Source organism: Cucumis melo, chromosome 8 (assembly GCF_025177605.1).
Source record: "Cucumis melo cultivar AY chromosome 8, USDA_Cmelo_AY_1.0, whole genome shotgun sequence".
NCBI classification, from domain to species: Eukaryota; Viridiplantae; Streptophyta; class Magnoliopsida; order Cucurbitales; family Cucurbitaceae; genus Cucumis; species Cucumis melo.
The window spans coordinates 7,717,688-7,743,199 of record NC_066864.1 but is presented as its reverse complement, the minus strand read 5'-3'; the positions used below and the strand labels follow the sequence as shown (position 1 = coordinate 7,743,199).

At 31.5% G+C, this 25,512-nt stretch overlaps 1 long non-coding RNA gene across 1 annotated transcript; it reads left to right on the top strand.

Moving 5' to 3' along the window:
- Nucleotides 1-7,284: 7,284 nt before the first annotated feature.
- Nucleotides 7,285-10,159, top strand: LOC127150636 (uncharacterized). The gene is made up of 4 exons (XR_007823200.1): nucleotides 7,285-7,704; nucleotides 8,174-8,363; nucleotides 8,561-8,621; nucleotides 10,022-10,159. It is a non-coding gene; the product is annotated as an uncharacterized LOC127150636 (long non-coding RNA).
- The last annotated feature ends 15,353 nt before the right edge of the window (nucleotides 10,160-25,512 follow it).

The following is a 25,512-nucleotide window of genomic DNA, read 5'->3' as shown; positions in this document are numbered from 1 at the left end:
TGTGTGGACTGCGAACAAGATGTTGACGAACTGCTCGCACTTGTCGTCCTGCGGGCCTTCGGCTTGGGTCTCTAATCAAGGCCTTTTGAGTAGCCTGGTCGTCTACCCAACACCTGATCGCATATCTTATCCTCAGAGAGTGGCTGACTACCCTCTGGGGTAGGCTGTGATTGGAGTTCCAACATTTGATTCTGTAACAAATTTAAAAACTATGTTAGGTAACGCGCAAAAGTATATAATGAAAGAGGATAATTAATAAGGGCATAACTTACATGCACATCCTCTACGGCTTGCGACACGAACGTCTCAGCTTGAACGTGTGTTTCCCAGAACAACTCTACACAATCGATCGACTCCCCTTTTCTCTCAGCGAGCTCGTATTGTCGTTGTAGAAACGACTTGGACCTGCTACTATAATTGTAAGGCTGCTTTTGTCTAGCAGCCTTATTCGTCCGTGATTGCTTCTGCATGAAAACAATTATATTGTTTATCTCTTATACATATTAAAACTTGAAATCATAATTAATCATGACAAATACCTGGAATGCACGACTCATATAGTGGTCGTAGAGAAAGTGCCAATCCTTATGACGTCCAATCAATGTGTTTGGTGGGTTGGCACGAGCCTCCTCCGGGTCGCTGTACTTTTTGAAGTGTCTGTGACAGTCGGCCCGGAACTCTTTAAAGGTCGTGAGCATCTGATGCTCAACAATCCTATTCATTGCTTGATCATTGAATCAAACACAAAAAATTGCTACACATTACAAACATAACACATTAAATTGGTTAAACTTAGATATGTTTCAAATGAAATCATAAATGTGTAGTGCACTTAATTATCTGGAGGTCGCCCTTGACGACCTCAATTTATTATCTCCCAACGTCCACCCACTTAAGTTAGCGGACGAAAAATGTCTTTCGCACACACACGCCTATCGCTTGACTGAAGCGAACGGCGTGTAGGAAAATAGGCTTCTCCGCTCCAGGGGTGATCGTCATCGGAATGCGCCCATTTATTGCAATGTGGAGCTCGAGACTACGCATGTCTCCTAGGAGTCGGAGTCACAGGTTGTTGAGAAGAAGACCCTGCTCAATAAATTGATAATAACATATAATGTTAGAAAAAAAACATGAACTAATCGTAAGTTAAAATGAAGGAAATTCTTAGATTCACCCGTATTGTCGCCCATAGACGACGACCCTCCCACGATGTTATCTAAATCGTTCTCAAACTCGAGGAACTTAGCGTCCGTCTCCATAAAATTATTACGTGGATATGACGATGACATAATGGCTGTGGACATAGAAAACAAACATTCAATAAGCAAATACGAACACATAGCTAGAATCAAAATATATAAACTACATAAATATGTGGGTACGTGGTTTGTCACTATATTGTTTGTTCTATCTTCATCTATATCTACCCCAACATTCAACGGTATTTCATCTTCCAAACGAAGTTCCTCTCTTTCCTCTTCATGTTCAGGGGCTTGTAAATCATTTAGCATACCAAACATATCACCTTCTTCATTAAATTGCCTACTACTAGTTCCTTCATCAAAAGGATTACTACTAGTTCTTTCTTCAAAGTTTTTCTGTACCTCTAAAGCTTAATGGCTCTCCATGATACACCCATTCTATGTAGTAGGGGGATATTCCAATAGTCAGTAGATGTCGTTCCACACCCTCTAATGAGTTCCAATTTAAATTCAAACATCACTTGCATGGACACCTTAATCGTCAGTAGGCATCAACGTGAAACTTGACAAATTCTAAAAATTGGGTCATTCCCTGTCGTACTCAAGGGAGAACTTATTTCTAAGTTTCATTCAACTCTTATCCATCGTTTAAGGCCCTAAAATATAAATAGGTTTGATTAGAAACATATCTCTCTCACTCTCTTACGTCCAGAACTTACTCCCCTGAATTTTCACTATTTTTCAATAACTAACTTCAAACTACAGAGGCTACCATAACTGCAGGATAGCCAACACAACCTAATTATTAACAACAAAATAGTTCAAGCTATCCTACTACCACCTCTTGAAACCATCCCAAACAGAAGCAAATTCACAACAAAAAAGACTACCGTAGCTGCAAGATAGCCATCCCAAACAGAAACAAATTCAAAACAAAAAAGGCTACCATAACTGCAGGATAGCCATCTCAAATTAACAACAAAAATATTCAACAACAAAAATATTCAATACAAATAGGCTACCATAACTGCAGGATAGCCAAAACAAATCTTAACACATATATTACATTTTCAATTCAAAATATAAACCCTCTTCAAATTTGAATGCAACCATAACCCCCTCCACCCTTCCCCCAAATTCAAATTTGAATTCAACCATAACCCTGTACAAAAATTTCAATTTAGCTAGTAACCCCCTTCAAATTTCAATTTAGCTAGTAATCCTCTCTTCAAATTACAATTTAAGTATAAACCCCTTCAAATTTCAATTTAACTATAACCCCCCTCCAATTCAATTGTAAATTTAACTATAAACTCCCCATCCAATTCAATTTTTAATTTAACTATAAACCACACCCCCTCCCCCGCCATTCAATTTTCAATTTAACTATAAATACTAAACCCTTCAAATTTCAATTCAACCACAAATTACACACATTCTATACAAAAATACATTTAACAAGCAAAAATCTATTCCAAAACAAAATCCTAAAACAATTTTCTTAAAAAAAATCCTAAAATATAAATTTAAACTAAACGAACTTTATATTTAAACTTACCTAAGGTGGCAGACGATGGCGAAACGACAAGGGATGGCGGCGAGGGACGACAACGATGACGGAATGGACGATGATGAATCTTCGTTTCTCTTTTTTCCCTCCCTTTCGTTTTCAGTTATGTGTAAAACAGAACTGAAACGTTTATAAAGGGGATCTCACGACGCTGCACGATGGCATTGGGAATAAGGGTATTCCCGACGCTCATTAAAAGGTTTTTCCGACGCACAATAGTGCGTCACGAAAACCCCTTATGCCCGACACCGTTCCCGACGCACTGTGCATGGCGTTGGGAATAAGGTGTATTTTAAATTTAATTTGGCCTATTCTCGACGCCGTTTGGCCGACGCGTGCTTGACACATCGGGAATACCCTTTTTCTCGACACCACTCCTGACGCATTATGAGGGTATTTTTGACGTTCTTTGTGACGACGTCCTTTTTGGCGTCGGGAAAGCACCATTTTCTTGTAGTGCCTCTTTCAAAGAGAATCAGATTCAGTATGATGTCTACATAGCCATTTACAAAGGAAGGCATGGTTAGTATCTTTTACCTTGTGATTCCTAGACCTCTAAAATCTTTTGGAGTTGTGCAGAAATCCCACTTGATTGTGTACTTTATGCTCATTTGAGGTTCCTTTCCCTAGAAAATTTCTTTCAGTGATTCTCTATTTCTTTATATACAAAGGTTGGAGCTTTGAAAGTAGATAGATTATAAGTATTCAAGATTACTAAAGATGACTTGATCATGAGGGTGAGCCTGCCTTCCTTTTAAAATCTGACTGTACTTCCAGCTGCTCAGCTTCTTGTGAATGTTATCAATGGTTTGGCTCCAAAAAGATTTTAAGTTTGGTTTACCTCTCAATGGAACTCCCAAATAGCTAGTTGACAGGGAGAAACTAAGTTATTAAACCATAGACATTAGCAACACTTTCAACTCTATTCGCAGAAACAATAACAAAGCTAATTGTGGATTTTGACATGTTGAATGGAAGATTGTTGTATCGGAAGTAAAAGAGGCACTGATGAAGTTCTATTCTTAATTTGATGGAAATATCTGTAGGTTTGAGGTCTGGTCAAGCTCTGTCTTAAAGGTATCAAATGCCTGTTGGCATGGGACATGAGTGTAAAGAAAGTTGTAAAAATTACTTATTTTCACGTCTTCTCTCTTTGGAACCTTATACTAAATATAAATTCCTTCTCCATTTTCGTGTTGCTAGTTTTTCATCTCTATTCTTTTTTGTTCTTATTGTGTTGTTTTAGGAGTATGTTTCATAACGTTCATATTTCATGTTTTTGTTTTTGGTTTGTTGAGAAAGTATGTTTGTTTGATATATTCATCCCATTAATTTTCAAAATTTAATAAATGTTTCTCAAACTCGAGTATAATGAATTAAAAAACTTCTTGTTTGGTTTAATTAGCTGGCCTCTTCTTTGCTATTAGAACATGTAACTTTGACTATGTTTGATAATCATTTTGTTTTATGAATTCAACCATTGTATTTACGAAAGATGCAAATCTATATCTATACTATATATAAAAGGGCTTATAGGGAGAAACTTTTTATTTCAATTTTGCCCCTTTCATTTTAGTAGTTCTAACTATAACATCAATGGTAATTTTGTCAATTTTAAAATTTGTTAAATAAAAATTAAAAATAAAAATTATAAAGTCACATACCTTGTTAAATTAATTAACAATTAATATCTAAATATTACTTACATTTTAAAGCAAATTACCACAAAATATATTAATTAGATGTTACACTTTATTTTTTAATTCCAAAAACCTTTTAGCTTTCAACAAACAAATCTTCTTTGACAAAGAAACAATCCTCCGAAACTCTTGGGAAGACATTTTCACCCTTACTGGTTTATGGTCCACAAAAAGTAATTTGTTCAAGCTCTACAGCCACGCCACAATCTCTGAAGTTTGGAAGTGTGTATTTAATCCCTGAAGTTTGAAAAAAAACACTTTAGTCCTTCACGTTCGGACTATACTTTTAAATGATCCCTCCATCTATTGCAAAAAACTGACATAATGAATTATTAATTTTATATTATTCGTACGGTGACGTACTCTTCCTATCTTTTGTCCTTCCTCCTATATTCTTTCTCCTCCTGCAATCCAACATCGCACAAAAGAGAAAAATTCAAAAGCCACACACAAAGCTTTTCCTTCAAACTTTTAGCTTTCCAAATTTTCATTCATTCTTTTGAAAAATGATTTTCATAATTTGTTTTATCATTACAAAACCATCAATTAACTACATTAATTAGGCAATTCAAACGGATAATAAATAAATAAATTTTTGCATCTAAGGTCTCTTTTTATTCTACAAATTTAATTCACTATATAAAGCTTATTAGGCTAATTGAAAAATATCATTGTCAAGCTTGCAAATGACAACCAATGATATAGAAATATGAGAATGTTTGAGGCCACGCCATTGAAGAGCATCAAGTCACGTAGAAATCAATCCATTGAGACAAAAACCAAAATAGCTCACTATTAGCTAGCAAAAATTAATAGAGATTTTCGTATTGGAGTATCGTTAATTAAGGTAAGTATACACAACAATTATTAGAGTAATATCAAGAATAACTTATTTAAAATTTCCTGTTCGACAAATAGTGAACACAATATTTTTGTCATGGCGATGCCAAATAATTGCTACTCATAGTAATTGCATTTTGACTACATATAGCGGTTTGATTTGAAAATTGTCTTTGCACTTGTTCTATCACGTGAAGATGAAGATGTGATTATATGATTTATTTTTATTGTATTTCATAATCATAGGTTGTCTTTAAAAAATAAATAATTAATAACTTATGGTTATTAGTATAAAAAAGATTATTAGCAATATGTAAAAAAACACACACATACTTCTAACAAACTTTTTTTCCATTTAAAAATTTATTGTTCTCATAATTTACTTTATTTAATATTTGTACTACTTAGAAAATATTGTATTTGTACTATGTAGAGAATATTTTATAAAAAAATATACTTTAAAAGAACATAATGAAATATATAATATATGTATTTGAAAATATCATTAAAATGTTTGATTTATTGTGTATATTACAATTCCTAATATGTCTATTAAACAAATAATTTATTAGCACAATTTCTATGATTTTTTGTTAACTCTAAACAAGTTTATAAAAATAAAAGTAGTTTATAAACATAAAAAAGTATATATATTATAATGTTTTTAAAGAAATATATATTTTAAATTTTTAATAAAACCTTGCATTTGACATGCATAGCACGTGTTGTTACTAGTTATTATAAAAAATATAGACTTAATTTTCAAAGACAAAAACTAAAATTCAAAATGATTATGAATGACCAATAGTCCTGCTTGCTTATAATTGTTTGGAGGAGGAGAAGGAAAATTTGTTTTCCAATCTATTGTAAACTACTTTGTTTCATTATTTTTTTAAATATTTTTCTTTATAGATTATCTAAATATATAAAATTTTATTTTCTTAAGGAAAATTGTCAAAAATAGAACATTTGACAAAATATTTATACTTCATAGAAAAATTTGAATTTTATCTTTTAGTAGTTTTGTTCTATAAAAAATAAATAGTTTGTCATTTTTTATATTAAAAAAAAATCCCCTATTTTAAAACTTGTGATAGCTTTGTGTATGTATTATTTTTATTTTTAACTTTACAAAAGAAAAATTGTAAAAAATGATAAGTCTAACAAAATATTTATAAAATATAGAAAAATTTCAGATTCTCTCAATGATAGACATTGATAGATACTGATATGCTTTTATCAATTATATTCATAGACAGTAATCACTACTAGAAAAAGAGGCTTTCTTGACGGTTTTTGGAAAAAACGTCAAGAAAGGGGTGGTTTAACAGGAAAACCGTCAAGAATTTTTATGAATAGACGGAGGGTAGGCAATTTTTTAGCTTTCTTGACGGTTATAAACTGTCAAGGATTATCTTTTAAATTCTTGACGTTTTTAAAACGTCAAGAATTTTTATAAAGTTGACATTCTTGACGTTTTTTCAAAATGTCAAATAATATGTAGTTATCCTTGACGTTTTAAAAATGTCAAGTAATATCGATTAAATTCTTGACGTTTTAAAACGTCAAGAATTTTTATGAAATACGAAGAGGAGTAATTTTAAAATTTCTTGATATTTTTAAAACGTCAAGTAAGAGGATTTTTTCTTAACGTTTCAGAAACATCAAGAATTATTAAATAATTGAAAAAAATATAAACATAATTTCTTTTTTTTTTTTTTTAAAAACCTAATTTCTTTTTACTTTTTAAATAAAAAACTAATTTCATTTTTTTAAAAAAAACCTAAGCCCCCAATTTCCCTTTCCCTATTTTCCCACACAATTCCCCCTTCCCACCACAAAATAAATTTAATAAAATAAATTTATTAAAAATTATTTGAATAAAATAATTTATTAAAATAAATTTAATTTATAAAACTTTCCCTCTAAACCCTTTTCATTTTCCCCGCCTCCATCTCACATATCTCACGCCTCCATCTCCAATCTCATCGTTCTCTCTCACTGCAAGACCTTGCCGCTCCTCCGCTCGTGTTGTACGACGATCACCATAACCAAGAAAACATTTTTCAATCTTTCCTTAATGTCGTCTCTTTCGCATCCCCTCTTCATACTCCTTTCGACCGCCGTCTCTCCAGTAACTTCACTCAACCCAGACCCTCGATCCCCTCCGCTAGACGCCTCTCTTGGGTTTCTCTTCAGGGGAGGCTCGTTAAGCCGAACAAGCCAGCTCCGTTCGATCTATTGGAGGCGGCTTTGGCCCTGACGAAGCCATTGCTTGGCAGTTGTTCAGCCGCATTGAACGGTTTCTTATAGTTGTCGTCATTGGTGTCGCGGTTTCTGAGCCAAGAGCAACCATCAGATCGGCCAGCTTAAACGAGCTGTTGAACTTAGGGTATTGGTTCTATTTCTTTAAATTATTTAGGGCTTTTCTTCTTTCTCTTTGCTTCTTTAATTTCATCCCATGAAAATGTAATTTAGAATTAATAAAATGGTATGTCTGAACTAGTATTGATTTTTTTTTTCTTTTATGTTGAATCTTTATGAAATGTTTTAAAGTTTGCTCACTTTCTAGCTACTTTGCAAGTATGCTTTTACAATTTCATACCACTTAGTTTTGTTTGTCCTAGTCCTCTCGCCCCATTTTTCTTTCCAAGTATATCTAAAGATTTATTATTAAGAATCATTTGGTGAGTTTGGACTGTTTAACTATTCACTCGCTTTATGGAAACTCAAAGTAATACTAAAAACAAATTCTTGCTCCATGGTTTGGTTTGATTCAGACTTCAAATTTAAAGCTTAAATTGCTCGATTTCTCACCATTGTTGTTTAAGGGTAACTGATTTTGCTTTTGAAATTTCCAGGATCAAGTGCTTCTAAGCATGCAACAGAAGCTTGATGATCTATGTAATCAAGTGAATCCTGTTAAGGATCAATCTGGAACTGAAAATGACTTTGAGAAAGAATGCTGACTCTGGGAATGATAGAATTAAGTTTGTTGATTGTAGGTGTTGGCCTTGCGATGAGCATCTGGATTTACTCAGTCCTTTGGAGGTACAAACACTCAATTCTCTATTATCTCTTTGAAATTTATGAACTCACAATCACAATCCCCATTTTTGTAATACTAAACTATCCACTCCTCTGCTTCTGTTATATACTTATTTTGAGATGGTCAAAGGTAATAATGTTGCAATACTTTAGAAGGCCAATTTGAGTTAACCTACTGCTTTCATACATTCAAATTTCAGATTTCTCACAACAATCTTTACTTCATTGCTTCCAATGCGTACTGATTATTTCTTAACTCCGGTATGTGGATTTGCTATCTCTTTTTTTTTCCTTCCAATGTCTACTGATTCTAAACTAGAGTAATTCTTGTTGTATAGCTTGTGCTCTGTGTACCTAAATTGTTGCTTAAACATGCTATATTTGTCATGTATGTGGTGGTTCTTTAAACTTTTATACATTTTTGTTTTTCTGAGTTTTATGCAGTTTGAGTTTTGTTTAGTTCATTTCGAACTCAGTTAAAGTAGTTTATATTGGTCTATAACCTTTGGGTACTCTCTTTTTATTTAGTTTAGTTGAGGTAATTCGATGTCAATTGATTATTTGTGGATGGGATATGATCCAGATTGATGGCAATTTGAGAGAGTGCCACTGCAATGTTGGTATTTTTCTTTTACATGTTCTCCTTTTACAAAATTTTAAATTGTAATGTTACAAGAGAACAACTTTCACTTGTTGGTGATATTTCCATAGTTCAAGTTATGTACTTTTTCTTGTGTATAAAAGTGGAGGTAGAAAACATGATTATTGAAAATGTTTTTTTTTTCATCTTGTTTTATGTTCTTCTTTTCCACTTTTGTGGTATGAATTTTTCTTCAAATTAACACAATAATGTTCATTACGTATTAGGTAAAATTTATTTTCTCATCATTGCCACATTCTATTAGTCAAGAATACCACGTTCTATTGCTATGTGGTAATATTTACTTAAGTTGTTAATGGTCATAAGTTGAACATAAAGTTTCATATTGATTTAAAAGAATGTACAGGGGTAAATGCATAGTTATGTTCTGTGTAAGTTTAATATCAACTTCATTTTATTTTAACTTGGAATTGGAATAAGAACTAGAAGGGTTTTGACATAGATGTGAAGAAGTTGGAACAATTGGATTATTTTGACTTGGGACTGTGTATGATTTCAAATTTTTTTTGAAGGACTGAAACACACCTGAAGAAGAAGTTCGCCAGGATATTAGACAAGTCTGTTTGTATGCTGCTCTACTGATTGTTTTTTAATAGTATTACATTTTGTATAGTATATATTATGATGGGGTTTGATTACTACTCTGCCCATGTTTTATTCATGTTTTACTTTATTTTTGATGGCAAATAAAGGATGAAATACTAGTCATAAAAGATATATTTTTTTAAATTTTTTATTTAATTTTATGGAGAGAGAGGGCCTAGAAGGTGTTTGATAAAATGTGTGAATAGAGAAAAAGGTGAAAAATAGTGAAGAACAAGGCTTGGTTATTGCCGTTGTGCTCCACACTCTTCAATAGTATCGGATGGTACAGTTACTTATTCCCAGGCAATTATATTGAATAGTATCAGATGGACGCATTGTTATGTGTCTTGAATTTTCTTTAAGAAACTGCTATAAATAGGATTGATTTTCATTTTTATGAATCAATTTAATACAGGAGTGCGAATGGAGGTTGCTGGTCATGGATTTATCCCAAATACCATGAACAAGATGAATGAACAAGAGGCTACTCTACCATGCACTCAAACAAAGTAAAAAACAGAAGCCATAGGTATATAAGGTTATGGAAATGAAGGCATTGATTTTACAGCGTTTGTAAATTCCCTTTCAGTTTCTCAACGAAAATGCTTCCTTTTTTTTTTTTTTGTTTTTGTTTGTCTTTTTTTTGGTTCTTTAATATTTATGTATGCCCTGTGTCCTCCAGGGTTTCTCTTCTTTAAGCTAATTGATAGAATGAATCTCCTTTTTCAACTAATATGCTATTTTGTATTTTTTTTCTTTACCATTTCGATGGCTAAGAACTGTTCTGATGCTTTACAAAAGTAGTTCGATCCAATCAAGTTATGCCTTTAGATTCAAATTTTACTTATTTTTGGTGCAACCAATGTGATGCTGAGAATTTTAAAGGCCAAATTTGATTACTTTTGTTAATAATATTGCTAAAATAGCATTATAAATCGGTGAATCTTCGACCTTTAAAAGCATTACTAATTTTTTAATAAGAATGTCCCGTTGAGGTCTATGATTAGCATCTTTTTTATCCCAATTATTCTAAAAGAAACTACACTTGAAAAGAGTATAGAAACTAGCACTAGTACAAATTTGGGTTTTAATGACACTACAAATCAAAACAAATGTGTCGTTGAAAATAGAAGTGACACACTATTTCTTGACACAATTCTATTGTCACAATTTAATTTTTCTTTACACATTTAAAGTGTCGTTAATTAACGACAAATTCTTTGTGTCATTAAATAAAATTTAAAATAAAAAAAACCAAAAATTCAAAAAATTTCAATTCCCTCTTCGCGCGACATTAAAAAAGAGTTTTACAACTTGCTCAATCTTTTCTCTCTCTCTCTACCAAAAAACGGAAAACAACGCAACTCATCTCCAAATCTAAGAGACTGTTGTCAAACCCACTAATCTCACATCGTCGAACAAGCAAACATTATCTAAGGGACTGCCGTCGAACCAACCATCTAAGAGACTAACGTTGAAGAATCTTGGTTGCTCCAATTTCTCTTCTCCCTCGGCTACTAGAAAAATGGGTTTTAATAACACTACTAGTCAAGGTATTGTGTCGTTGAAAATAAAAAAGATGGGGTGAGGTACAATTGTGTCGTTGAAAATTATTTATTGACACAATTTAATTTTTCTTGACACATTTAAAGCGTCGTTAATTATCAACAAATCATTGACATTCAAGGTCGTGAGTTCGAATCCCAACCGAGCGTATTCCTTTATTTCCTATTTTCGAAAGACTTCACGCCTACACCTTCTCCACTCTTCAGCTAATCTACGCATGCCACGTGTCATCTTCTCCTCACGCGGGCACCTTTGACGTCGTGTATTCGAATCTCATAGCCTGCAAATCATTTTTTCTCACATATTTTCAATGAAAATCTTGTAAATATATAACAACTTTCCGAAAATCTTCTTCTTTCCGTCAAATTGAGCGCGCGCCTAGCCCTAAAGTTATGAGTTCGAATCCCATGAAGCGGTTATTTTCACTTCTTTTCTATATATAACTCATTTTTGTGTAAATCTTAATCAATTTTCAGTTATATTTGATCCATTCATAAATCTAACTTCAATTTTCACCCAAATTCTCTTTAAATATCATTTTTTTTAGAACTCTCCCATCTCATTCTGTCATTTTTTCTCTAAAAAATATTCCATCTATCTTTTATTCCAATAGAGGGGTAATCTTCTAAGGGGTAAAAGGATCATGGGCATTCAATTTATTTGAGAGTTTCTTCAATTTTTCTTCTAATTTAGCATGTTGATTCTTTAATTTTTGTTCAAGAACGAAGTCAATTTCATGTGATCTCTATGAAACAATCTTTTAATTTACTCTTGATTGTTTAATTAGTATGCAAGATACATTTTGTATAGAAAATTAAAGTGCAAAATTCAATTGATTATCTTTGTCTACAAGAAATATTTTTTGATCCAATGGAGGGGTAATCTTCTAAGAAGTTGTAGATACAACATTTTATTCTTTATTTATTATTTTATTTTATTTATTTTACTTTATTTTTATTTTATTTTGAAAGTTGGATTTGAATTTGAATTTAACTTTTTCTTTTTTTTTTTTAAAAAAATATGAGTCTCTTCCCTATTTTTTCCTCGACTCACCTAATTTTCTCTCCCACTCACACCTTCTTCACTATCTTCCCTATTTTTCCTCAACTCACCCAATTTTCTCTCACTCCCACCTTCTCCACTCTTCTCCCTATTTTCCCTCAACTAACCCAATTTTCTCTCTCACTCCACCTTCTCCACTATAAAAACAAAGCATGATTTTTTTTGGAGGGTACGTTTGAGAACAATTGGAAGGGTTGAAAAAACCTAAGGAAACTATTGTAATTTTTTTTTTAATTTTCTCTCTTTCCCTTACCTTTTGAGGGTTGAAAAAAAGTAAAACTATTCTGTCAAATTGGTTTTCAAATGTTTTTTTTTTTAATTTCCTCCCTTTGTTTCCCTTATGAGAGTGTGATCAATTATAAGGATATAGTTTTTCAAATTTTTTTTTGTTGTAATTTCATTAATTAATTTTAAGGTGACTTTAATTTTGTTAGGGTTAGGCCAATTAGCTTTACTGTGCTTTTATATGTTACTTCAAATTGGCTTCAAATTTAAGCCAATTGGATTTACTGTGTTTGCTTTTATTGTTAGTTCAAATTTAGGTCAATTGAATTTATTGTTTTTTAGGTCAATTAATTTCAATGTGCTTCGAATTTGTTAGATTTAGGTCATTTGAGCTTATAATTTTGTTAGGTTTAGGTCAATTGAATTTATGGTTGCTTCAAATTTAATAGATTTAGGCAAATTGATTCAAATTTGTTAGATTTAGGCCATTTTATTCTATATTCTTTAAATTTGTTATGTTTAAGCCAATTGATTTAATTTGGCTATTGTCAATTGTTAGGTTTGATATTTATTTCACAAACCTATATTATTTCTCAGCTTGTATATTATATTACATATATTATTTTATATTATATTAGATATATTATTTTATATTATATTAGATATATTATTTTATATTATTTTATATTATATTAGATATATTATTTTATATTATACTAGAGATATTATTTTATATTATATTCGATATATTATTTTATATTATTTCCAATATATTATTTTATATTATTTCCAATATATTTATTCTCAATCTGTATATTATTTCCAATATACTATTTCTCAACCTGTCTATTATATTATTTTGTATTATTTGTTAACTATATTGTTTGCTGTATTATTTGTCAAATCATTTGCCAACCTGTATTATTTTCCAACCTATATTTGTCATATTTCACATTGTTTTGCTATTATTATTATTATTATTATTATTATTATTATTATTATTATTATTATTTATTTATTTATTTATTTTTCAATTTCTATAATTGCAAGATGTATGAAAAATTTATTTATTTTTTGCCATATGGATATAAAAATTTGAGACGGAAAGGAATAATGTTCATTTATGGATTTTATGGTTATTGGCTTGTAACTAGTATATTACATTTTTCAATTAGTAAAAAAATTTCATTTTTCCTCACTTAGATGACTTTTTTTTGCTTTTTCGAACTTCTGCCAATATATGAAGTATCATGCTATATAAGTTTCATTATCATCTAATTTTAACATTTACGAATAGTGATAAACTAAATTAAAAACTATAAGAGAATAAGATACAAAACTAGAACTTCTCAATTTAAGCCATTAAAGATTTGCTTCTGTGTTGAATGTCAATGATGATGTTTTCTTGTTTTATGGTTCCCAGGAAAAAACAATAATTATTCAGATCAATATATTGTCTACTCGATCTTTTGGGTTGAATTTAATAGAAGAGGAACTACAAGAGATCTTTGATAGCAACACTTCCCAATCTTCATGGTAAGAAAGTTTTGAAACTTACTTATTTTGCAACTAGATTTTATATATTATTTGGATTTTTGGAGTATGTAAAATTTTAAAGTGTTTGTTATTTGTTACATTGTTTGTTGTTTTCTCATAACATTGGTTGCAACTTTTGTTCATGGAATAACTTGAAAATGATGTTAACTTAATTTAATATGAACTCCGTTAGGAATCAAATAATAAGTTAATATATTGCATATGAAACAATTGTATAACTTACGTAGTTTGCTATTCATTATTAGGACTTCCGAACTTGCAAGAAAGAAGAAGCCTCTGTGGAGGGTAATCAAGATATGGGGGTGAAGATTTAGTAAAAGAAAGAGGTAAGCATGCTTTATGTTTTGTAACGTAACTTAACTATTTAATTTTAGGAATCATGTTAACGTGTACTTAGGAATGTTGCTTTGACTATCCTGCAGTGGTAGCCATTGAAAATCTATTTTGTGCGACCAGCTTAGACATATGTTTTAGGAATCATGTTGACACGTACTTAGAAACTTGATACTTTGTTGTGTTAATTATTCTGCAGTTATGGTAGTCATTGAAAAGCTATTTTTTCAATCCGCTTAGATATATGTTATATAAATCATGTTGTTTTGTATTTACTTTGGAGGAGGGGGGCTAAGGGTAAGTTTATGCTAAGTTTCAACTTGATGCAAACTAGAACATTGCTTGGTCTATAAAGATTGAATCGAAATTTACATTTGCAACATTTATATACAATGCTTATGCCTATGCTTATGTAGTTGGTGTTTTTTTTAATCTTTTGCATTCCTTATGGGTCTTTTATTAAAAACCTTGGTTGTATGAACTTTGGATGCTTATTTTGAAAAGTTTATTGGTCTGCTTATTAAGAAGGTGATTTTTGTTTGGAATGTACTTAATGTTTATGTTTATGTTTCTGCATTTTCCGTAATGAATGTTGGCTAAGGTTCATTTTCTTCAAATTTGTAGGTAGTTGAAGAATCTATGGACCATGGTATCGATCAAGTTCTCATTTATATGTCAGTTTGATTAGATTAGGTCACACATACATGTAATATTACAGTAAATTTATCTTTTAGATTATTGTAAAATCTTTACCGATAATGTAAGTTATATTTTTTTATTATCAATATAAATATCTTTCCAAATATATGTGGGTAATGCTGAAATTTAGTATTTAATTTTTTTGAAAGAAGAAATATATGACAGAAAAATATGTGTTGCGAAAATGAAGAATAACGAGACCAAACATGTGTCGACATATAAGTCTTTATTAAACATAAATAGTGTCGTTAAAGCACATTTCTTGACAACAATTTTGTGTAACGAAATATTTACAACGACAATATATTAGTGTCGAGTTATATTGAAAGGTGACACACTTAAAGCGTCGTTATAAGAGTATTAATGACAATATATTGGTGTCGAGTGATAGATAACGGTGACACATTTATATTGTCAATGTAAAAGTATTAATGACAATATATTTGTGTCGAGTGACAGATTACGGTGACACATTTAAAGTGTCAATGTAAGGTATTAATGACAATATATTTGTGTCAAGGTATAGATAACGGTGACTTATTTAAAGCGTCAATATAAGGTTATTAATGACAATAAATTTGTGTCGAGTAATAGATAATGGTAACACATTTAAAACGTCAATCTAAGAGTATTAATGACAATATATTAGTGTCAAGGTATAGATAACGGTGACACATAATTTGCGTCAATATAAGGGTATTGATGACAATATATTGGTGTCGAGTTATAGATAACGGTGTCATATTAATTGCGTCAAGGTAAAGGTATTAATGACACAATTTTGATGTCATCTAAGCATATTTAATAACACGTTTTTCAAAGTGTCGTTAAATTGCCTTTCTTGACAGTGACTTTAATGACGCGAAAATTGTGTCGTTGAAAGTTTTATGACGCAAAACTTGCGTTGTTAAAACCCATATTTGTAGTAGTGTAGTTTATCATCTAAATTAATTTTTGAACTTGGAAATTTATTCCATCCAAGTTTTTAACTTTTCATAATAGGATATTTTAATGTCCAGAAGTTGTCCATGTCTTGGAGCTATATCCTAAAGAAAATAAAGTATAAAAGTTCTAGAAAAGATGTCAACACTCAACATACCTTAACTTGTGATAAAGCATTCTCGATCCAAAATAAGGTCGTTGATAATGTAAGTACTTTCCATATTGTTTAATTTTTTTTTTGTGTTACACTTTCTTATGATTATTGAATATATGTGGCCCTATCTTGATAAGGTTTATCTGTTTCATCAACAATATCCATTCTTAAGTCATTCTATCAACTTTTTGTTGGTTAACTATGTTAATTCCACCTGTCATGCTGCCACATATTTTATTTGCCCTTTCCTTTGCTTTTTGATTTCCCCCCTCTTTTTGTAGCTTCTCCATTTCTTATGCATCTATTCAATTTTTTTTTTGTTTTTTCTTGACACAAGCAATATGCAAAACAACAAGAAATATTAACCTAACCTATAATTGTAGAGAAAATTCCCAAATTTAAGATCGATTCTGTTGAATTTGAAGCACTCACACTGGGGTCCTTATCGCCAACTTTTCAAGGTACTGATGTGATTCAACTCTTAGTTCAATATAAGGCATGGTTGTAGTATAGTAAACCTCTATAAGGCATGTTGAAAACTGGAATCACTTTTTTGTTGTGTCCACTTGAGATTAGGTTGAAAATGAATAATTGAAAAACAAGAAATGTTGATATTAGTTAGATTCCATCTGAATACCATTGAAAATCTCTAGATTACTCTACAAAGTTCATTCATAGAGAGTATTGTAACGCCCCAAAATTTGAGGAATTAAATTTGTATTATCTTAAGAGTAAATTTGAAATTTTGGGTGTTATTTTAAATGTGGAAGTACATTACCTTATGGAGAATTGACCCTATTGGATAATTGAAAAAATACCTATTTGTTCTAATTTTTGGAATTGATGATTGTTTTGGTTGGCCTTAGATTTTATGTATTGAGAACTTAATTAATGGAGTTTAAGGACAAAATAATTATGTTATGAAGGTAATATAATTAATTAACATTTTTGAAAGGGTTAAGGTGATGTGATTTGGAGAGAGGGAGAGTATTTGAATTTAAAGGGAGATTTGATGGGTTTAAATGAAGAGAGAGAATGAGTGGTTTTTATTTGGAGTAAAATTTGGGAAAAAGATAAAAGAAGATAATAATTATTATATTATTATTTTTTTTATTAAAAAGGGCATTGGAAAGTGTGAAACTATTCATCATCTTCCCCAATTAAACCCTAATCCCAAATCCCCCAAACCCTAGCCGCCGCTGCCCTCCTCCAACCGTTGCCGTCGGGCATCCGTCGCAGGTCAACTCGAGTCGATAGCCACCCTTCTAGCCGTGCGTCGAAGAGCCGTCCGAGTCGTCGTACGTCGAGCGTCAGCCGTAAGCAACCCGCGCTCGCGTCTTCCTCATTGTAGTCTGTCCCGTTCTGCCGTCGACCATCGGCCAGCGTCGCATCATCGAAAGTCCGAGCCCCGCGTATCAGCCGCCGCTCGAACCCGGATCCGACCCGCGCGCCGCGTCTCTTCACCGCGTGAAGTCGGCCGACCTGCGTCCCTGCCCGCGACCCAACTCGCGCTGCACCTACCGAGCCGCGCTTGCACAACCCGCGCCGCGCCTGCTCGAGCCGCCTTGCACGCGCGCGAGCCGTCTGTCCGAGCCGCCTTATGCTTCCTAGCTGAGCCGCCTAGTCGTTTTACCTCTCTTTGAGCCGCCAGCCTCCTTTCGATCCTATTCACCTAGTTTGGTAAGTTTGGATTGGGTTTTAGAATACCCAACTAAAATTTGAATTTCTTAGATCTCAAGTAATTTTATTTTGGGATTAGTGATGAAAGTTGGCTTTCTAAACACTTAGGACCTCGCGGCTTGGTAAGTGTGATGTTTCGGTTAGAACTCGTTGAGCTAATCTCCAGGTAAGAGATTCTCCTACTAGACCTTCGATTTACATTAAAGAGACCGCATGTTTGAATATATGGTTACGTATGAATGGTAGCTAACTACCTAACTCAAGGTTGTTGAGAGAGAGAGACGAATTTGACATTGTGCCTGCTGATTGACTCTATAGTTAGCGTGGATAGCATGTCGATGCTACTGTCTTCGTTCTAAAGACATATTCGTAGTTGAGAATGACTGTTATAATATGTTAGGGTTGGTACGTTATGGTTTGATATGTTATAGCATGAATTGACGTAATTATGACATGTATGATAAGTTATGATGTGATTGATGAGATGTTGTGTGCATGCAATGTGTAGGGTGTATGTTAGCTTCTTATTAGAGTTGTACCCACATGAGTGTCCTTCGGGATCACCACTATTATGACACAGACATGATGGAGAGACCCGACGGGGTCGCTCACACTTATGACTACGTAGTTTGACGGGATTACCGGTTTGACATTGACATTGACATTGACATTGACATAGACATGACGTGAGTGATCCGACGGGGCCGCTCACAGCCCGAGTGTCTGAGGTGTTCCCTTGGGAATTACCAAATACCAGCATGTTCCTACGGGGGCACATATTGCACGTGTTCGAGGACGTGCCAATTCAGAGGTACCGCTTTTCAGGACTCTAATAGGAAGTTAACAGGCATCTAACGGGACTAGTAGTGGGTCCCTTACTGAGTATTTTTATCCTCACTCTTTCCATTTCCATTTTTCAAGCAGAGGTAGAGGTAAGAACAAGGGCAAGCTGGCGAGTGACCAGAAGTGATCGTGGTGGGCCATAGGGATACGCTTGCTTCCGCTTATGTCAAAATTTGGATTTTAGTATTGTATTTTCAGTTCTTTCTCTTTTGGTTATTTTATTTCGTTAAAAGTAGATAGGGCCCGAGTTAGGACTTTGTTTTATACTTATTTCATATTTTCTTTGTTAAATACATTTTTATCATTTGAAAATTTGGGGTTTTTGGCTTATTCTATTTTTAAAATTTACAAACTTACATACTCTTTTAAATAGTAATGGCTTCGACTTAGTATAAGGAGTTGAGTCGTTACAAGTATAGCCATTGATGTGATTTAAAGGAACTTTTTTTCCTTTTGATCTTTTGATTATTATGAATTTCAACCTTCGATTCTTAATTATATGTTTTGTATTTTCAGTTCCTTTGATGTTTATGATCTATTGCTTTGAATGTTTCTTTAGCTTGGTTTTCTTTTGATGTTTAATTTGGGCCTCAAGAAATTAGTACGAACTATGTTGTAGAATTGTTCATTTACTTGAGTTGATGATTTTCTAATGCAGAATTACAAAAGAAATGCATATACAAAAGCAGATTTGCAATGCACGAATGTATATATAAAAGAGGTTGAGAGTTGCTTGCCTTTTGATGCAAATATCAATAATGTTGCGAAGGTATTTTAGATTTTATTTGTCTTTGTCTTGAATTAAGGACTATTTTTGTGGTTAGTTTCTGACGGGCACCGTTTGGTCTATTAAAAAACAATGTAAAGTATTAATGATCAGCTATGTAAGTCTTTGTTTCGTTTTACCCCATGGCTATACGGTCCTTTGTCACTCGCCAGGTAGGTTTTAAGACTTTGCTAATGTTATGATTATAACCTTTCCTGAATAAAAATTAGATAGTATGAATGTTATGATTATTGTGGTGAAAAGTTTCTACTGGTGAAATTTAGGAAAAATGCCACCGCGTAGAGGTGCACGTCGAGGGGGTGGTAGGGAGGCAGAGGAGCTGGACGTACCCAGCCAGAGGAGCAACCTAGCTGTTGTGTGTCAAGGGCATACTTGTCCAAGGTATTATTTACCTATGACCGTATGCCCGAATACCCCTAAATCGCTTTATCTTTATGTTTTGAAAGTAGTCTAGGTTAATTCTTTCTTTTTCATGTTGTCGAGCCACAGTGTGACATTTCAGCTTTTTCATATGCAAGCCTGCCAAGGCCAAAAATCTCAATATATAAGATAGGGGGTACATGAGTAGTCCGACCCCCGCCCAAGCCTTGTCGCACTCTTTGCAAGCTAAGCTATTTCCTTTGCAATTGACAGTCTTCAATGCTTTCTTTTATGATGTTTGCCTTTCCATCCTTTTCTCCTCTCTACGATTTTTTTATCGTCTTCCTCCATACTCTTTTTTTTTCTATTAGCTGCGATTTCTTCATCTTTTTTGTTTCGTTTTTAGATTTGGGTAACCAAATCTATTTCTTTCTATCCCTTTTCTTGTTTCTCTCTTTTTTTAGGTGCGTCCATGTCTTTCTTCCTCTTTCTTCTTTCTTCTTTTTCTTTTTTTCATTCACTGCATGCATCGTATCGTCTTTCTTCTTTTCTTTTTTTACGTTTAAATTAGGTAACCAAATCCAATAGTGTATAAGAATCTTAAAAAAATTAGTTAGACATTTAAATTAGGGTAACCAAAACTAAAAGATTATGTATAAAGAATATTAAAAGAAATCGTTTATACCAAATTTTGAAAAAAAAAATCTAAACGATCGTGTAGCCAAATCTAAACGATCGTATACCAAATTTTGAAAAAAAAAATGGTTTAGATTTGGTCTCAAATCTAAATGATCGTGTAGCCCCTATAAGTTATAAGCTTTTTTCTTTTTTTTTTTTATTTGCGTGGAATCGAGATTTAATTTTCTTTTATGAATAAAGTGAATGGTATTGTGAAAATAAAATTTAAAAATTAATTAAAATATTTAAATAAAGGAAAAATGCACTTTTGGTCTATGAAGTTTGGATTTAGTGTGTATTTAATCCCTGAAGTTTGAAAAAAAAAAACCCTTTAGTCCTTCACGTTCGGAGTATACTTTTAAATGATTCCTCCATCTATTGCAAAAACTGGCATGAAGAATTATTAATTTTATATTATTCGTACGGTGACGTAACTCTTCCTATCTTTTGTCCTTCCTCCTATATTCTTTGTCCTCCTGCAATCTAACATCGCACGGAAGAGAAAAATTCAAAAGCCACACACAAAGCTTTTCCTTGAAAAGTAAATATTTAGAAAAATCTATTAAGAAAAACCAAATTATAGGAACAAAGAGAGGAAAAGAAGAAAATTACATAAACGAACAAGTAAAGCCTTAAAAAATAGAAGGAAATGAAGGAAATATCCTACAGAAATCGACACTAAATATCATTTCAAAAAGGAAGAAACAACATAGCATAAATTTTCGAATCTACAACTAAATTTAAAACCCATTGAAGCATATTGGCTAAAGTTAAAAAAGAGACTAAAATAAATAAAACACTATAAAAAGTAATACGTCATTAAGGTGACGTATTGTAAACTAAATTGGATTTTTTTAAGAAAATGTTGACATTTTCACACAAACTTAAAAAAGCTAAGAAAGTTTGGTGACTTTGAAACTGAAAATACAATAAATATAAAATTTTATAGATCTTGACCTGCCTTTTCACTTCTTAATTAAGTCAATTTTATCCAAATAAAATAGATACTTTTTTTATAGACTCCTAACCAACATTTCATTTGTTAGTTAAGTTTAATATATTGAAAATAAAAATATATTAAAACTCTCATTTTGTTTTTAATATATTGAAAATAAAATTTAAACACTTACATGTTTGGTTGGATCCTTTTATAAGTGTTTATACATAATTTTCTAAAAAATTTGGTTATAAGTGTTTTCTTTAAAATGAACTATTTTCGATTTCATCTTTTAAAAATGCATTTTGAAAAGTTACCAAACACCTTTAATTTTTTGAAAATGATTTATTTTTCGAATTTAAGCACTTTAAAAGCTAATCCAGACACACCCTTACATTGTCCAAATTAATTAAAAACATAGGAAAGAGGTTGTTTTTCTTTTTCTAATTGTATATTGTCCAAATATTTATTATTTGAATGGGAGGAGTAGTATAGAAATGAATATTTCAAAACATATGCGTAAAAGCATTCCATATCTTATCTTTCTGTCTTAAAAAGGGGCTAGGAAGAAAAATCATTTTTGGACATCTTTTACCCCTCAACATGTTCTAAATTTACAACATTATCCTATTGCTATATTCTAAATTATTCTACCTCGTCTATTGATTTAAACATTTATTCTTTTGTTTAGTTTGTTTGGGTTTGCTTGACCTTGTCTCTAGCCCTTCTTTTCATCTTTCCTTGCTTCCTGTACTGATCTTGCTATATTAATGAAGCGGGAATGATAACGATGTTAAGAGGGTGTCACCTAGTAGAGATGCTCGGGTGCATCTTCTGACCCATCGTATCTTTTTTTTTTTTTTGAAAAAAACATTACCCAATGTATTAATATAATGTTAATCCACAGGTATTCATTGATCGTTTTTGTAAAAAATAAATAATGAGAAAAGAATCAAAGAAAACACTCACCACCTCTTCTAACGTGGTTTGTAATAAATAATCATTTAATTTCTCTTTCTAATAAAAGAAATACCAAAAGTGCTTTTTCTACCAGTTAATTAGTTTTTCATTCAATTATAATTTATTATAGAATCTCAAAAGTTTTAGAATACTAGATGTATTAATTATATGATCAAGAAGACATTACTCACCTAAATTGCACATTTGTGTAACTCAAGTTGTAGCAAATGTTAAGTTGTAATATTTATATCTAGATGTATTTATACCTTGAAAAATGTATTTGATCTCAAACACCAAGGAAAGAAAAAAAGTTTTCATATTATCATATAATTGAGATGTTTTGTGTAAATTTTGTTTTCATTATTTTTTGTTGTTTGATGTATGATAATTTTAAAAATTTTATCCATTACCTATTTTTTTATTCTAATAATTAATAAAAAATAATTTTCCTCATTCGGATAAAAAAAATAGATTTTGATTTTCTTATTTTATATCAGGTAAGAACTAAATGGGAGAAAATAGCACAAGTCAAATTAAGTATATATATATAAAGCAAAAAAAAGTTAAGGGGTTTGTTATTAAGCTTGATATCGAGAAGGCTTTTGATAAGATAAACTAAAGCTTTATTCATTACTTGTTGATGAAAAAAAGCTTCCCCAAAAAATGGAGATCGTGGATAAGAACTTGCATTGGTAGGGTCAGTTATTCTATTATTATTAATAGGAAGCCTAGGGGAAAAATTATCTTCTACAAATAAATAAATAAATAAATAAATAAATAATAATAAACTATATGTATATATATAACAATGATAAAAGTTCATTGGTGTAATCAATGTTTATCAATGTATAGAATCTTTATTTTAGTATTGTTTTCAATATTATATAAATCTGACAAAGAAAAAAAAAGGTGAGTGTGAAAGCGGATTTGAAACACTTGAATTAGGTTTTTTATTTCATTGGCTAACAACTTAGCCTCCTTGTGAAGTAATCAATAAAAAAAGACCAAAACACACAAAACCTATTTATTAATTAATGATTTAATAAAAACCAAGTTGCTTCATAGAACTAAGTTTGTATGATATGTACTATAAATAGCAAACTAGTCTTACTCGAAACTTAGAACATACCACAAACCATTACTAGTTCTTCAACGACTTTAATATTTCTTTGAAAAAATTTAAAGTCATGGCTGATGGGACTTCGATTGTGATTGGTACCAGTAATTCGATAACGAAAGACGATCCAAAAGTGATAGAGATGGCGGAGTATGCAATAAGAGAACAGAATCAAGATTTGATCCTGAATAGTGTAGCAGATGGGCAGATCGTTAAGGTATTTTTGAGTGGCAACACTTATTACAACCTTGTCATCCTTGCTCATCATCCTCACACATTTCAAGGGTTTTATAACGCCACTGTGTTGGAAAATACATCAAAAAATGTGAAGGTGGTCGTATCCTTTGTTCCTCTTCCTTGATAATGCAATTATGATGGTGCGCGTCAATGATCTACAATCTCAACAAATTATCTACTCTCTTCACTTGTTTATGTATGCATGTTTTACATGCAATTGGAATGAAAACTACTACTCGTTTATGATAAAATAAAACTATAAAAAGCATGTATGCTTTTGGTGTGTGTTTTTATCTAAATTCTCCCTTGTTTTAATTTATCTAGTTAACAGGATCTTTTTTTGTGTATGCAGGTCGATTTTTTTGTTCTTTTTAACAATCTTAACCCAAAATTGAGATATATTCAAAATCTAGAATTATGCCCACATGATGACTTTAACATTTTATTGCACGAGATGAGTCCTTGTGTGATTTAAAACAAATATTGGCAATTCTATTGATATAGTTCTTTTTTACCGATCATTGATGATCACTTAGAAAATAATGGAAAGGAAAAAGAATTTCTTGTAGACACAAAATAGTAATTTAATTTTTTTTTATCTTCCCTTATTGTTGGAGTTGACACTCATCCTTTTTTTTTCCAATCTAGAAATCAATCTCTGACTTATTTCGCACGTTTTTTAGATGGGCTTTGAGATGGTTATTTACTTATTTACTTATTTATTTTTTGTTTAAATCACTTTCAAATAAACGTTTTAATCACTTAAAATCAATTCAATGATTAACTTTACATTGGTAAACACATTCTTCATATTATTAAAAATGGTTTCAAATTATAAATAATATTCTTTTGATTAATTTTGAAAAAGAAAAATTATTTTAAATAACAAAACTTCTGAAAATATTTACAAATATAACAAAATATTACAACTTATCTATTGTAACAACCCATAAATTTAGGGAACTTATTATGGGTATTACATTAAGTGGACTTCGAAGTTAAGGAATGTATTTGGTGTTTTGGATTGGATTAATTAAATATATATACATGGGTGTGTCTAATTAATTAAAGACTTTGGAATTCGGTAGAATTTGATTTTAACTAAGACATGAGAGCCAAGTATCCCAAGTTGTACAAATATTAGAACTTTCGAGGACGAAAGTTTCAAAAAGGAGGGAAGATTGTAATGCCCCAAAAATTGAGATAATTTTGGAGTTAATTATCTTAATTTTGTTATGAAATAAAGGATAATGAAACAAACAAGGTGAAGAATAGAGAAGAGAGGGAGAAGAGAATACAATTGAACTCAATTGTGGTGTGTCTTACAAAGGCACCACACTCCTCTATTTATGGGACATATCATGGTATAAGTTACATTATGGAATTCAATGGGATGAATGTTACAATATAAAATTAAATGCGAGAGTTATATGAAAATTGTAACCTATGTAAGTTATGAATATCTACATTTATAATATATTACTATATTTACAATACTCCCCCTTAGATATCCATATTATATTTATATCCATATTATATAAAAATAAATGTCTCGTTAAAACCTTACTAGAAAAAAACCCGATGGAAAAAAATCCTAGTGAAGGAAAAAGAGTACATCATTTTTATACATTAATAACTGCCTCATTAAAAACCTTGCTAGGAAACCCAATGAGAAAAATCATAGTCAAGGGAAAAAGTGTACAGTATTCCTATTCCTTGAGAGCAATATTTTTACTCCCCCTTATGGATACATCACTTGAGTTCTCTGA